At 41.2% G+C, this 16,512-nt stretch overlaps 1 protein-coding gene and 1 pseudogene across 9 annotated transcripts in view; both read right to left on the bottom strand.

Annotated features, from left to right (window-relative positions):
* Window positions 1–16,512, bottom strand: part of ldb1a (LIM domain binding 1a) — a 54,999-nt gene that overhangs the window by 15,148 nt on the left and 23,339 nt on the right. The gene's annotated exons all lie outside the window — the stretch shown is intronic.
* On the bottom strand, window positions 2,423–9,512 carry LOC111977474 (LIM domain-binding protein 1-like; annotated as a pseudogene).

Below are 16,512 nucleotides of genomic sequence, written 5' to 3'. Positions count from 1 at the left end.
GGTGGGGATGCCCTATTTATGGGGAAATGCGTGTGATTTTGAGGCGTGCCCTCAGTTTTCTATTCAGTCACTCTGCAGAAGTGCTGCGACCAAAAGACAGGTTTATGTTAGAGAACATGATTGGATTAGTCAAACATTATACAGTTAAGTCTTGATGGATGTCTGAGTGGATTTAGAAAGCTTTGAAGAGGGTTGATCCTGCTGGACTTGGTGGGGCTCTCAACTTGTCATGGAGCTCAGGAGAGACCCCTGGTTGGTGAAAACTTAGTATCTACACCAAACTATGCACAGGGAGAAACAGAGGATTCATTTCATCACTGTATTTGACTTGACTTGAAAATCATGTGAAGTTATAACTGAGACATATGCTACACCCATTGAAATTATTGCCCTTTTTTACTCTTCTCATACATCTGAATGTTGATTAAAGTGACATTTGGTGTTGAGGTATTGACATGGTATATAGTTTAGATGACAGCCAGAGCGCCCCACCAACATCTGGACATTGGAGGCCAAAGACATGGATATTGTACATAGCTTGTGAATTTAAAGCCAGACAGACTCCATACATAGAAAACATCCAATTACATGTTATGTTTTGAACCCAAATTCATAGCCAAGCTCATTGAATGTATTTTCCAAACGGGTTTCAAAAGGATTGTATCTTTACTGTTAGAGAGATGCCTTAGATTCAACACCCTAAGGCAGAATACGTAGAATTACAATTATACAGAAACTACCTTTAAATTTACAAGCACAAAGACACATAAACATTGAGGGAAAGCCCACAAAATTGGATTCTAATACAAACCAATAGTATGTTGGGGATCGATATTTATAAAGATCTGCAAAGTAACTTCTTGGTCTGTAGCTTTCAAAAATTGTGATAAAATGTTTGGAAACAACTAAAATGTTTATCTTAAATCTTACAATGCCCTTGCCAAAATTGTCTTTAAATGTTTAAGAAATAGCAAATCAGAAGAGAAACAAACATTGCGAGGGGGACACAACGGTCTGAGCAGATAAGTAGACAGAGGATTAGGGTGCCACTTGGGATGCACCCTATCCTCTAAGTGCACTTAATCTTTTCCCATAGCCCCATAGGTCCTTGTTCAAAAATATTCACTACATGGGGATAGGTGCATTTAAAGGCCACGCCTTGAACACTTAAAGAGGTGGCCTTTCCCTTAGATCATAAACACTGGGCTCTCGTTTATAACCATATCTGACACCGAAGGCTACATACTGATTCAGACATAGACAACACAATATTACATAGAGTAGCAATCAATCACAATAATACAAATGATTCTAACAGTAATAATTTATACAGTTATTATACCGTTGATTCTCCTCTCCAGTCAATGGTTTTCTGAATCTTTACAATTTCTCATATAAGCCATAATAAAAAAGAACCAAAACACCATCAATTCATAAGAAAAAAATAGATTGAAGTCAGTGGAAAAAAGTGCAAAGAAGAAATTCAGGGGTGTTTTTTACTTGTTTTTGCTTGTCGTTCATTTTTAAGAAAATTGATATAAAATAAAAATTGAAATCAATTAAAAAACATAGACATTTAAAAACCCACTTCTGTTATGGCCCAGCGCTCTGGTCCAGGTGGGGGAAGTAGGACCGCTCTCCGGTACCCTTTGTGTGTGTATGAGATTTGCATGTTGTGTGTGTGTGTTGTGTGTGTTTAAGGTTTAGCGTAGTGGTCTCAACTCCGTCCTCAAGCCCGGCAGTGACAGCGTTTTTGTGTTCCAACCAGGTCCTACAAAACAAATAATTTCGTTTTAAAAACTGAACGTTGGATTTATGCTGTTTTAGTGCACACAATACTTTTTATTTCTGCTAAATCTAAAGAGATAATAATAAAGCTAGTGTATTCCTTCCCTGTGAGTGAGCACACAGATAACAGAGTACGTTGCAAGGCAACACACCCAGAGACCGAGGTTGGAACAAGAACCCGCCTAATATTGGCCGTGGACGGCTAGCACTGTGATCATAAAAGCAGAATCCAGTCTGATCTAAACACTCTGACCGGTAAGCACACACACTTAAAAGAGCAGAGTCGAGGCCTAGCGGGCTGGATAAGCGAGGGGAGCCAGGAGAAGAGGGCCGGGGGTTGAAACACCCATGAGGCAGGCCTGGCGATGAGAGCGTGGTAGCGATTCATTCTTGCAGGTAAATGAGTAGCGTATTCTGGGTGCTGAGTTAGGGTTTATGGTTGTGGCTCTACTGTTGGAGGACTGGGAGTCGTTGTTCTTGCTGTCCTGGCTGTTGGGGGTCTTGTTTTTGTTCCAGGGTTGAGTTTCGCCGCCCCCAGGGCGGGGGAGCTGCCGAAACTGTCCTCGTCCTCCAGGCCCCCCCCTTCCATTGGCCGTTGTGAAACTGGCCATTCTCCAGCGTGTTGATAAGACTCTCATTCCTCCGTCTCCAACACTCCCCTCCCATCAGAGTGGGCTCGCCCACCATCATTCACGTCGCTAGAGAGGGACAGCAAAGGGCCGGAACATTATCCCCACAACATGGGGGAGGAATCGAAGGCATGGCGATCCCAAAGGACTTAGAAATGCGGATGGATGGGGCTGGGGACTTACCGGTTGTTACTCGTAATGGTGAGTTTTAGGCGGCTAGATGAGACTTAGAGTGGGATATAAAGTGTTTTTATGATTAATATTTTCATATCCTTAGGTCCTTGAAGGCCGCTAAAAATGATATGGACATTTTAAAGTAAAGCTTTTTGGGACCTCTTGAAAATAAGGATAATTCATGTTTCAGAGTCTTTGTAATATTCAGTTGGACTGCCCATCCATGCTCACCCCACTCACAATCAGACATAAACTCTGGGTTTCAGGCCACCCAGCCCAAATATTCAACAACTATCTTACACACAGGCCAATGCCAGCCTCGTGTTCCAGGGATTTGGGTAATAATCGCCCCTTCCCTTGTTGGTCAGCGGTGGGCAGCCTCTTAATTCTTGAGTGCTGCACATGGGGGTTTTCATTCCACCTCAGGTCTCATTGGCCACTTCAATCAATAGCTGCTCAGCTGCCTGTGAATTCTATGTTTTGATAGTGCTCAGGTAGATTGGCGGCTTTTAAGGTTGGTAGGACGATAAGCAGATTGAGCGGCATGTCTTCACTGCTCCAGGTAGACGCTATCCTAACCACAATATAGGATCAGCATTGGCATATCTCCACTCTAACTTTAATAGTTAGAGGGATGATATTGTATCTGATCCTGGGCCAGCGGTAAGGGTAATGTCTACCTACTGAATGAGGTGCGGCCCAGAGGACCCAGGTTACTGCCCAGCACTGGCTCACTCAGACAGAGTCTTTGGTATCCCATAAGCATAATATACACTCTTCACTATCCCCCATACCCGTAGCCCTACTTTCCCACTCTGATTTGTAAGACAAATGCCTCACTCCACCCTTCCTCCTTCTCAACCCCTATCCTGCATTTCCCCTTATCCCAAACAACCCTGCCTTGAACTCATATCCTTTCATTTACAGCCCCCATCCCCATTCTTTCCTGACCCCACACTCCCCCATGTTACCTGTTGCCCAACCCCACCCCGTCACTCTCTCCCCACCCCACCTCCAAACCCCTATCGTTCCCCGCTCGCAAACCCCTACGTTCCCGGTCCAAACCCCTATCGTTCCCCGCTCGCCACAAGGTCATGTAGATTGGGATGCTTACAGTACGCTGGTGTGGGAGGGGGAAGTTGTTAGCAGACTCTTCTTCTTGCTGTTGTTGTGTTCCCTCTCTCAGCGGCTCATGTTGCGTAACCGCCCAGACATCTTCCCTTTTTCCCTCCGCTTGTTGGGCGCTTGTCTGGCCGGCCTCAGCTGTATATTATGAGAGGGGGAGAGGTGTTACTTGAGATCTGCAGTGTGTGTGTGTCTCTGAACAGAGTTCAAATCCTTTTCATCGACACAACCACATGACAGGGTAAGGCTGCTGATTTAGAGCCTAGGCTTCAAGTCTTGATTCAGGTTACTCATCACCCAAGTTTTGGTTCCAACCATATAAGTGTTGTTGTCTGTTATACAAGAGGAGTTGAGCTGTGTGTTGTGTTTTACCTGGGTTGGGGCCACCATGCTTGCCCACTTTTGGAAGAGACAGGTCTTGAGACAGTACTCTGGACTCAGACTGTAGGTCTTGTGTTTCTGACATCAACTCCTGCATCGGCTCAAATCACACACAGCTAGGGAAGAGCAAGACATACCAGTCAGACTACCAAACTTCAAGCACCTCTAGTAGGAACGCCAGCTCGGTAGGAAACCCGGTATGGCCAAATTAAAGTGAGTACAACCACCTTTTTCATTCTACTTCAAGCACTAACTGGGCATGACTTACCCTAAGGTAGTTTGAGTTGTTGGAGTTGGACAGGAACCACATCTTGTGATGTTTTGGCCATCTGGTCCAGCATCTGAGGTTTCCTGCACCTTGGAAGAGGGGGAGGAGAGCCAGAGAAGCAATGACTGAATGGTGGTCAGTAACACGGCAATCAATCAATAAAAGTTTCGGTGACATTTTAATTGTGAATTGTCATTGAAATGTAAATTTAATCCTTTTGGACTGTTAATGTGATTTGTGGATTCAATAAGTTTTTAAAGTGTTGACTCACGTGCCATAGCTAGTATGCTAGCAGGCAGGACCTCTCTGTGTTGTCTGATGCTAAAGTTGCCAAGTCTGATCTCATCATGTCGTCAAACATGAACTCCCAGGTATAAGCGACCCTCCACACACACCTAGAGGGGAGAGAAGTTAGAGGTCAAACAAAGGACGAGAGAGGAAAAATAAAGCATTGGTTTGTGGTGTGTGTGTGTGGGGACTGAAATTAGTGTTTGGATTTGTTGAGTTTGTGAACTGTTTAAATGGACATTTGAGGATTTGGAAATGCAGATGCAATTGTGTATTTGCAATTGGAGAGTTAAATGTGTGCTTGCAAACTTAGAGAATGAAATATGATTGCAAAATGGAGATGAAATGATGTACAACAGTATATGTATGTTCAATGACGAGAAAAGTGTATTTACGTACCTGTGTGAACATGGCTTGCCGTTTCTGTGTAACCATGTGCACTGGTCACAAGTCTAGAGACACAAAGTTACTTGTGGAATGGACTCTTTTAGGGTGTTTCATTGTTGTTTATAGAACAGCTCAGTGACGCGCCCCCTTCAAAGATACTCCGGAAGTACCTTGGGATCAATGTTCCGGCCGCATAGCTAGGGAGAGGAATATATTTATGACATTCCTTTTGTATAAAATACTACGGAATTTTGGGGGGAAGTATTAGGATAAGCGAAAGAGCTAAAAAAAATGTTTTGTACTAACAAGTATTTTTGCATAGATTAAAATTTCAATGTTGATAATAAAGTCAAAATATTTAGAACTCGAAATTTTAGTTCGAGAATAAATTAAAACATTGAGAATAAACTCAATTGTGAGAATAAAGTGGCAGTTTATATTTCAAGATTTTAAAGTTGCCGATTTGGTTAATTGCATGCCTCCCTGTTGCTGTGCACTACCGTTGAAATGCCTGAGTTAGATGCCTGGTGGAACCAATGATTTATTATATCACACACAACATACTGACAGGGGGTGCGTCGTTGAAGCAAAACCCGTGCCTCCCATTCTTGGAACTAAAAACACCATTGGGAAAATATATATTTGGAACCTATAGAAATATATTTAATACTTTTAGTTATATTATGGCTAATCTTAAACATAAAGCATTTCACAATTTTCCTTAAGGCTGTTGCTTTTTTTTTTTATTACTAATGTTACTGTCCCACACTACAAAAAAAAACAACCTTAAATACATGTGATTTTGTCCTTGAAACATTTCATTTGGAAAACTGTTAGATCCCATTCATTCCTATTGGGAAGACTGATCCTACTGGGGAGTGCCAGTAATGCCATATATTCTACAGAAATAGACCAAAAGTATGTGGACACCTGCTCGTTCAAACATCTCATTCCAAAATCATGGCATTATATGGAGGTTAGTCCCACTTTGCTGGGAAGGCTTTCCACTAGATGTCTGAACATTTCTGCGGGACTTGCTTCCATTCAGCCAAACAGTGATGTCTGGGTGATTAGCCTGAGCTCGCAGTTGGTGTTCAATTCACCCAAAAGGTGTCAATGGGTTGAGGGTCAGGGCTCTGTGCAGGCCAGTCAAGTTCTTTCCACACCAATCTCGACAAACCTTTTCTTTACGGACCTCGTTTTGGGCACGGGGTATTGTCATGCTGAAACAGGAAAGGGCCTTCCCCAAACTGTTACAACAAAATTGCACAGAATCGTCTAGAATATCATTGTTTGCTGTAGCGTTAAGCTTTCCCTTCACTGGAACTAAGGGCCTAGCTCATACCATGGAAAAACAGCCCCACACCATTATTCCTCATCCACCAAACTTTACAGTTGGCACTATGCACTTCGTGCAGGTAGCGTTCTCCTGGCAGCCGCCAAACCCATATTCGTCCGTCGTACTGCCAGATGGTGAAGCGTGATTCATCACTCCGAGAGAACACGATTCCACTGCTCCAGAGTCAATGGCGGCGAGCTTTTACACACTCCAGCCGACACTTGGCATGTGCATGGTGATCTTAGGCTTGTGTGTCGCTGCTGGCCATGGAAACCCATTTCATTAAGCTCCCAACGAACAGTTCTTGTGCAGATGTTGCTTCAGAGCAGTTTGTAGTGAGTGTTGCAACCGAGGACATATGATTTTTTACGCGCTGTGTGCTTCAGCACTGAGCAATCCAGTTCTGTGAGCTTGTGTGGCTTACCACTTTCGCGGCTGAGCTGTTGTTGCCCTACACGTTTTCACTTCACAATAACAGCACTTACAGTTGAACGGGGAAGTCTACAGGGCAGAAATTTGACTAACTGACTTGTTGGCAATGTGGCATCCTATGACGGTGCCAGGTTGAAAAGTCACTGAGCTCTCAGTTAGGCCATTCTACTGCCAATGTTTGTCTATGGAAATTGCATGGCTGTTGCTCAATTTTATACACCTGTCAAGCAACATGTGGCTGAAATAGACGAATCCACTAAATTTGAAGGGGTGTCCACATACTTTTGTATATATATAGTGTATTAGGAATTTATCATTCCTCCTCCTCAGACCTCACCCCTCCCCTAGTCAAGTATCAGCCCTGCACTAGTTCAGCATCACCCACCTTCTCAATCCTCACCCCTGCATTTGGTCAGGTATAATCCTGCCTCATCGCTCTCATCTGTGCATCAGTCAGTTCTCACCTTGCATTACACCACATTATTTCTTTTTAAATTACAATGACCATGACTATTGGCCGAAAATACATGTACATTTAAAGAAGCCAGCTAGGAATTGATCATTTATCCTCATGGTGATATATTATTTCAAAAGGTACTAGCAAGAATAGTTTAGGGAAATGATATCGTTTACAACACAAACTAGAGAACTTCACTTGCTTGCTTGCTAGTATGCTCTTATTTACATAGCTAGCCCCTAAACTAGATTGGGTAGGTCTAGTTACATAGCAGGATCAGTTAGTAATACCCAATTAATTTGCTTACATTTAGGAAATATGTTTGAAATGGGCATGAAATTCTTTAATTGATTAAACAAACCCATGTTATTTAGCTGTATTAAGCTATGGTGGTGTACCAGAATTCTAAGACTGTAATAGGTTGTGTTACATAGTCCCTCAAGGAATTACGTTTCAATGGCCACGCACCTCTACTGGGGTAGGGGTGTAAGACCCTCAATCTGCCGTTGGCGCCCGTACAAATTAGCCTCAAGGTTGCCTTGTTAAATCTTCTTCATTCTCTTTCAATTAAATACCATGACTGTTTTCTTCATTAGCTGGGAATGTTTGAAATGTCCAATACCACATACATTGGTGATATTGTTATACTTTAAGACAGACTGGTAGAATAGCTTGCATAGCTAACATCACTAGCATTCAATGGTTGAAAGTAACTTAAGAGTAATGGGGTTGATTGGTGACTGAATTATATATATATATATATATATATATATATATATTATATATATATATATATATATAAAATCACAACATTTGGACGGAGTTATAATACAAAATAATGTAAACTCTGTCTTATTGCTTGAATTCAGGGGAGGCATGACTGAATGGTGAAAGATTGCTTCCGTACCACATTTCAATTTTCCCATGTGGACCTATGCAGCCACTGGAGTGCCTACGACATCCATAGCTAGTAACTTTGTAATGGAAATCAATTTAATCATAGCAAATTATGGTATTTCTTAATTGCAGCTACATTTTCCAAATGTTATACCTCCATGTGTTGTCAGCTCTTAGCATGTTTTTTTGGCCAATGTAAAAGCTCATTTGAATAAATGAGTGCAAGGGTGAGAAGGAGAAAGTGAGTCTTGACTAATGCATGGGTAAGGAAGATTGAGGAGAAGGAGTGACACTTGACGAGTGCAGGTTTGATACTTGACAAGGGGAGGGGTGAAGAATGAGAGTTCCTAATATGATATCCATACACCTTGTACCATACTAATCCCAGCAGTCGCATGTCAGTGTGATTATGGCTGAGAAGAATATCCTGCTGTAGCCTATTAAAGAAATACTTTATTCCGAGATAGTGACTTTATTCTCCAAATATTATATATTTTATAATATAATATTTAGGCTTTTTTTCCCAAATATGATTTTCCACACAAAATCCCTCACCAATCACCATTCATAGATTATTTCCCTCTTCACTTTGCCCTAATACTCTTGTGCAAAATAAAGATTGTAACCATAATGTGTAACAGGGTGAAATCTATACGATCCCATTTTAAAGCCTCCCTGAAAGTCTAAGTGTGTCTTACTGTATCGTTTGGCCCGTCCTCCAGACAAAAGGTGATGGTCAGCATGGCATCATCTTCAAAGAACTCTGTGGTGAAGGCATCCACCAGAGATTGTCACAGTCCTACAACACACAATAAAAATTAATAAATCTGCCATCACAAGTTGTCAGAGTCTTACAAGAGCACAGTAAGACTGACAACCGGAATAATTGAGTTTGTGTGTGTGTGTGTGTTGGGCTTTCACCTCTGTCCAGTTCTGTAGCCGCTTGTTGAGCTCAAATATCCTGTAGTCTGTCTGGTTGCCGTATGGTGTAGGTCTCCTGCAAAAGGACAGAGCAGGGTCAGTAACAAACTTTATTTTCCGGTTTAAAGTTTTGCCCCAACACTTTTGGAGGCCTGAGGGGTGAGGTTGAATCTGTTATGGATGCTCAGTCGGTGTACTCACCCCATGCCAGGCTCTAGGTATGAAGGGGGTACATTGGTGTTTGGCCTACAGAGACAGACAGGCGAGAGTCAAAATGTATTATAATAATTATTTAGTATTAATAGCACCAACCTACAGTACTAACAGTATGAGCTAAGTGGAAGGTGTGTGTCCTACCCCACATCTCTGTCCAGCATGGTGCCGGGGTGGAAGGGGGGAAGGCACTGCCGTTAGGGCCGGGCTCCTTGGGGAGTACCGCTTGAACGACTTAGATGAACAGCCTGGAGAGAGAGACAGAGAGGAAAAAGGAGATTGAGCGACGTGGTGCTCTGTAACAGCCCGCAGCAACAACAACAAAATCAACCAATGAATTTTAGCCTCGCACCAACACGCCCCACGATTCAGCCATAAGATAAGACTGCTAAACAGTTACATTGCATTGACCCTATGTTGCACTGAATATACATACACACACACACCCCAGTTCGGGGTCACTTAGAAATGTCCTTGTTCTTGAAAGAAAAGCACATTTCTTGTCCATTAAACAAACATCAAATGGATCAGAATACATTGTAGACATTGTTAATGTTGTAAATGACATTATAGCTGAAAATGGCTGATTCTTTTATGGAATATCTACATCGGCCCATTATCAGCAACCATTATTGTTGTGTTACCTAATCCAAGTTTATTAATTTAAAAGGCAATTGATCATTAGAAAACCATTTTGCAATTGAGCAAGAGGACAAGTAATGAAAATCATTTTGAAATTGAGCAAGAGGACTAGTGTCTAGTAAGAGAAACAGACACCGCACAAGTCCTCAACTGGCAGCTTCAATAAATAGCACCGCCAAAACACCAGTCTCAACATCAGATGCTGGCCTTCTGCAGAGTTGCAAAGAAAAGGCCATATCTCAGACTGGCCAATAAAAATAAAAGATCACAGACCCTGGACAGAGGAACTCTGTCTAGAAGGCCAGCTCTCGCCTCTTCACTGTTGACGTTGAGACTGGTGTTTTGCGGGTACTATTTAATGAAGCTGCCAGTTGATGACTTGTGAGGGTGTCTGTTTCTCAAACTAGATACTGTACTTGTCCTCTTGCTCAGTTGTGTACCAGGGCCTCCCCCTCTTTCTATTCTGGTTAGAGCCAGTTTGCGCTGTTCTGTTAACTTCTTATGGCTGAAGGGGCAGTATTGAGTAGCTTGGATGAAAGGTGCACAGAGGTGCCCAGAGTAAACGGCCTGCTCCTCGTCATAGTTGCTAATATTGCATATATTATTAGTATTGGATAGAAAACACTGACGTTTCTAAAACTGTTTGAATTATGTCTGTGAGTATAACAGAACTCATATGGCAGGCAAAAACCTGAGAAGTTCCACTTCCTGTTTGGATTTTTCTGGGGTGCCAGATTTTCAACCAAGCTCTCATTGAAAATACAAGAGATATGGATGAGTTTTCACTTCCTACGGCTTCCACTAGATGTCAACAGTCAATAGAACTTTGTCTGATGACTCTAATGTGAGGGGCCGAAGGAGACAGGAATAGTAATCACTTCCATGAGGTGCCACGCATTGAACGGGCGTTCACGTGAGAGGGAGCTCCGTTCCATCGGTCAATTGAAGTCGATGTAATTCTCCGGTTGGAACGTTATTCAAGATGTATGTTAACAACATTCTTAAAGATTGATTCAGTAATCGTTTGACATGTTTCTACTGACTGTAACGGAACTTTTGGACATTTCGTCATTTATAGTGGACGCGCTTTGGACTTTGGTTAGCATTGTAACTCAAATAGCTAATTGGACATAAAACGGACATTATCGAACAAATCAAGCATTTATTGTGGACCTGGGATTCCTAGGACTGCATTCTGATGAAGTTCATCAAAGGTAAGGAAACATTTATAATGTATTTTCTGGTTTCTGTTGATCCAACATGGCGCTAATTGGCTATTTGTTCTGAGCTCCGTCTCAGATTATTGCATGGTTTTTTCCTAAAGTTTTTTTGAAATCTGACACAGCGGTTGCATTAAGGAGAGGTATATCTATAATTCCATGTGTATAACTTGTATTATCATCTACATTTATGATGAGTATTTCTGTTGAAACGATGTGGCTATGCAAAATCACTTGATGTTTTTGAACTAGTGATTCTAACGCGCCAATTAAACTCAGATTTTTTAATATAAATATAACTTTATCAAAAAAAACACATGTATTGTGTAACATGAAGTCCTATGAGTGTCATCTGATGAAGATATCAAAGGTTAGTGATTAATTTTATCTCTATTTCTGTTTTTGTGAAAGCTATATTTCGCTGGAAAAATGGCTGTGCTTATTGTGGTTTTGTGGTGACCTAACATAATCGTTTGTAGTGCTTTCGCTGAAAAGCATATTTGAAATCGGACACGCTTGGTGGATTAACAACAAGATTACCTTTAAAATGATATAAAAACACATGAATGTCTGAGGAATTTTAATTATGAGATTTCTGTTGTTTTGAATTTGGCGCCCTGCACTTCGACTGGCTGCTGTCATATCGATCCCGGTAGCGGGATTGCAGCCATAAGAAGTTTTAAGGGAGTAGTACAAGATCTTCAGTTTCTTGGCAATTTCTCGCATTGAATAGCTTTCATTTCTCAGAACAGAATAGACTAACGAGTTTCAGAAGAAAGTTGTTTGTTTCTGGCAATTTTGAGCCTGTAATTGAACCCACAAATGCTGATGCTCCAGATACTCAACTAGTCTAAAGAAGGCCAGTTGTATTGCTTCTGTAAATCAGAACCACAGCATTCAGCTGTGCTAACATGATTGCAAAATTAGCCTTTTAAAATTATAAACTTGGATTAGCTAACAACGTGCCATTGGAAAACAGGACTGATGGTTGCTGATAATGGGCTCTTGTAGATATTTCTTTTTTAAATTATTATTTTTTTATTTTTATAAAGCTGCCGTTTCCAGCTACAATAGTCATTTACATGTCTACACTTTTTTATTTCTGATCAATTTGATGTTATTTAAATGGAAAAAAATTGCTTTTCTTGCAAAAGCAAGGACATTTCTAAGTGACCCCAAACTTTTGACCGGTAGTAATATATATATATATATATATATAACACACACACATATATACAGTCGTGGCCAAAAGTTGAGAATGACGCAATATTAATTTTCACAAAGTTTGCTGCTTCAGTTTCACAAAGTTTGCTGCTTCTTTAGATATTTTCAGATGTTACTATGGAATACTGAAGTATAATTACAAGCATTTCAAAAGTGTCAAAGGCTTTTATTGACAATTACATGATGTTGATGCAAAGAGTCAATATTTGGCAGTGTTGACCCTTCTTTATCAAGACCTCTGCAATCCGCCCTGGCATGCTGTCATTTAACTTCTGGGCCACATCCTGACTGATGGCAGCCCATTCTTGCACAATCAATGCTTGGAGTTTGTGAGATTTGTGGGTTTTTGTTTGTCCACCCCCTCTTGAGGATTTACCACAAATTCTCAATGGGATTAACTTCTTGACGCTAGGGTCAGATTTTTTCTTTTTTAAATAACGTTCCCACGGTAAACAGACTATTTTCAGGTCCAGATCGTAGAATATGCATATAATTTACAGATTAGGATAGAAAACACTCCAAAGTTTCCAAAACTGTCAAAGTATTGTCTGAGTATAAACAAAACTGATTCTGCAGGAGAAAACCTGAGGAAATATAACCCGGAAGTGATTTATTATTATAATTTTTTTAAATCTGTGTTTCCTGGCCAGTCTTTCTTCCATTTAAAGGGGTATCAACCAGATTCCTTTTCCAATTGCTTCCTCAGGCTGTGAGCAGGCTTTTATTTTGAAAAATGAACGAGATTTTTCAAAAGTAGCCAGGTGTCCTCTGAATAGTTCCTGCACGTGATAGGGAGCTCTCATTTTCCCTTTCTCTCTTATTGAATAGGTTACGGTCCGGTTGAAATATTTACTATTATGTTTGTTAAAAACAACCTGAGGATTGATTATAAAAAACATTTGACATGTTTCTACGACCATTACGGATACTTTTTGGAATTTGTCGAACGGAACGAGGCTATAGTTTTCTGAACATAACGCGCAACCCAAATGGCGTTTTTTGTTATAAAAGTAATATTCATAGAACAAAAATAACATTTGTTGTGTATTGGGAGTCTCGTGAGTGCAACATCCGAAGATTATCAAAGGTAAGCAATTAATTTATTGCTTTTTCTGACTTTCGTGACCATGCTAATATAAGGCTAACTGTTCTAGCATTGATTGATACTCACAAAAGCTTAGATTGCTTTCGTTGCAAAGCATATTTTCAAAATCTGACACGATAGGTGGATTAACAACAAGCTAAGCTGTGTTTGGTATATTTCACTTGTGATTGCATGATTATAAATATTTTTAGTAATATTTTTGTATCTGATACGTTTGGGAATTTTCTCCTGCCTTTCAGCACCGGAACGAGGCTGTAGTTTTCTGAACATAACGCGCAACCCAAATGGCGTTTTCTGCTATAAAAGTAATATTTATGGAACAAAAATAACATTATTGTGTAACTAGGAGTCTCGTGAGTGCAAACATCCGAAGATTATCAAAGGTAAGCAATTAATTTTATTGCTTTTCTGACTTTCGTGACCATGCTAATTTGGGGCTAGCTGTTCTAGCATTGATTGATACACTCACAAAAGCTGGATTCTTTCTCTGTAAAGCATATTTTCAAAATCTGACACGATAGGTGGATTAACAACAAGCTAAGCTGTGTTTTGGTATATTTCACTTGTGATTGCATGATTATAATATTTTTTTGTAATATTTTGAATTTGGCGCCCTGCAATTCAGCGGTTTAGGGAAATGATCCCGCTAAAGGGATCTGTGCGCAAAGAGGTTAAGGTCTGGGGAGTTTCCTGGCCATAGACCCAAAATATCGATGTTCTGTTCCCCGAGCTACTTAGGAATCACTTTGCCTTATGGCAAAGTGCTCCATCATGCTGGAAAAGGCTGATGTCAGCTGGTCCTTTTGTGGCAGGGCTGAAATGCAGTGGAAATGTATTTTGGGGATTCAGTTCATTTGCATGGCAAAGAGGGACTTTGCAATTTATTGCAATTCATCTGATGACTCTTCATAACATTCTGGAGTATATGCAAATTGCCATCATACAAACTGAGGCAGCAGACTTTGTAACATTTATATGTTGTCATTCTCAAAACTTGGCCACGACTGAACACAAACTTTCAGTCATCTGCCGCTGCTACTCCGTTCCTTATTCTTACTCTTATTATCATCTATTCTGCTTAGGGTTGAACAGCGGGACCCTGATATTTACTATACCAAAACCACTCCCTTTTCCCAGGATAAATTATTTATTGAACAGCATGATGTGAAATGGAACTGTTAAATTATATGTGATGTCTAAATCTGGCTACTCTACTGCCTTCTCTCTGCATGATTAATCAAAGCTCAGGGTGGTGACATACAGCCCATCTCAGTACAGAGTGCAGTTCAAAATGCATGTAGACCTATCATGGTAACTTTTTTTCTTATGACAGGATGGCCCTACATTTGCTGCAGCATAGCCTATTCTACATTAATATAAGGACCGAACGCGTGTGTAATTTACACATCTCCATCTGGCTTTCATGGTGTCACCTTAATTGTAAAGATTTTATTTTATTGCAGCTGCCGTTTTAAAAAACAGCCTATCACTCAAATAATCTTTACATTAAATCAGTGCACACGCAATCATTCTCTCAATTCTATTTAAATTGCATCCGAAATAGACAATCCTGTTCAAGATTGATTAAGGATATACAGTGGGGAGAACAAGTATTTGATACACTGCCGATTTTGCAGGTTTTCCTACTTACAAAGCATGTAGAGGTCTGTAATTTTTATCATAGGTACACTTCAACTGTGAGAGACGGAATCTAAAACAAAAATCCAGAAAATCACATTGTATGATTTTAAGTAATTAATTAGCATTTTATTGCATGACATAAGTATTTGATACATCAGAAAAGCAGAACTTAATATTTGGTACAGAAAGCTTTGTTTGCAATTACAGAGATCAGACGTTTCCTGTAGTTCTTGACCAGGTTTGCACACACTGCAGCAGGGATTTTGGCCCACTCCTCCATACAGACCTTCTCCAGATCCTTCAGGTTCGGGGCTGTCGCTGGGCAATACGGACTTTCAGCTCCCTCCAAAGATTTTCTATTGGGTTCAGGTCTGGAGACTGGCTAGGCCACTCCAGGACCTTGACATGCTTCTTACGGAGCCACTCCTTAGTTGCCCTGGCTGTGTGTTTTGGGTCGTTGTCATTCTGGAAGACCCAGCCACGACCCATCTTCAATGCTCTTACTGAGGAAGGAGGTTGTTGGCCAACATCTCGCGATACATGGCCCCATCCATCCTCCCCTCAATACGGTGCAGTCGTCCTGTCCCCTTTGCAGAAAAGCATCCCCAAAGAATGATGTTTCCACCTCCATGCTTCACAGTTGGGATGGTGTTGTTGGGTTGTACTCATCCTTCTTCTTCCTCCAAACACAGCGAGTGGAGTTTAGACCAAAAAGCTCATTTTTGTCTCATCAGACCACATGACCTTCTCCCATTCCTCCTCTGGATCATCCAGATGGTCATTGGCAAACTTCAGACGGGCCTGGACATGCGCTGGCTTGAGCAGGGGGACCTTGCGTGCGCTGCAGGATTTTAATCCATGACGGCGTAGTGTGTTACTAATGGTTTTCTTTGAGACTGTGGTCCCAGCTCTCTTCAGGTCATTGACCAGGTCCTGCCGTGTAGTTCTGGGCTGATCCCTCACCTTCCTCATGATCATTGATGCCCCACGAGGTGAGATCTTGCATGGAGCCCCAGACCGAGGGCGATTGACCGTCATCTTGAACTTTCCATTTTCTAATAATTGCACCAACAGTTGTTGCCTTCTCACTAGACTGCTTGCCTATTGTCCTGTAGCCCATCCCAGCCTTGTGCAGGTCTACAATTTCATCCCTGATGTCCTTACACAGCTCTCTGGTCTTGGCCATTGGGAGAGGTTGGAGTCTGTTTGATTGAGTGTGTGGAAAGGTGTCTTTTATACAGGTAACGAGTTCAAACAGGTGCAGTTAATACAGGTAATGAGAGGAGGAACAGGAGGTGTCTTAAAGAAAAACTAACAGGTCTGTGAGAGCCGGAAATCTTACTGGTTGGTAGGTGATCAAATACTTATGTCATGCAATAAA

This window comes from Salvelinus sp. IW2-2015, linkage group LG18, assembly GCF_002910315.2.
Source record: "Salvelinus sp. IW2-2015 linkage group LG18, ASM291031v2, whole genome shotgun sequence".
Taxonomy (NCBI): Eukaryota; Metazoa; Chordata; class Actinopteri; order Salmoniformes; family Salmonidae; genus Salvelinus; species Salvelinus sp. IW2-2015.
The sequence above is the reverse complement of the archived record's forward strand: the minus strand, read 5'-3'. Positions and strand labels throughout refer to the sequence as shown.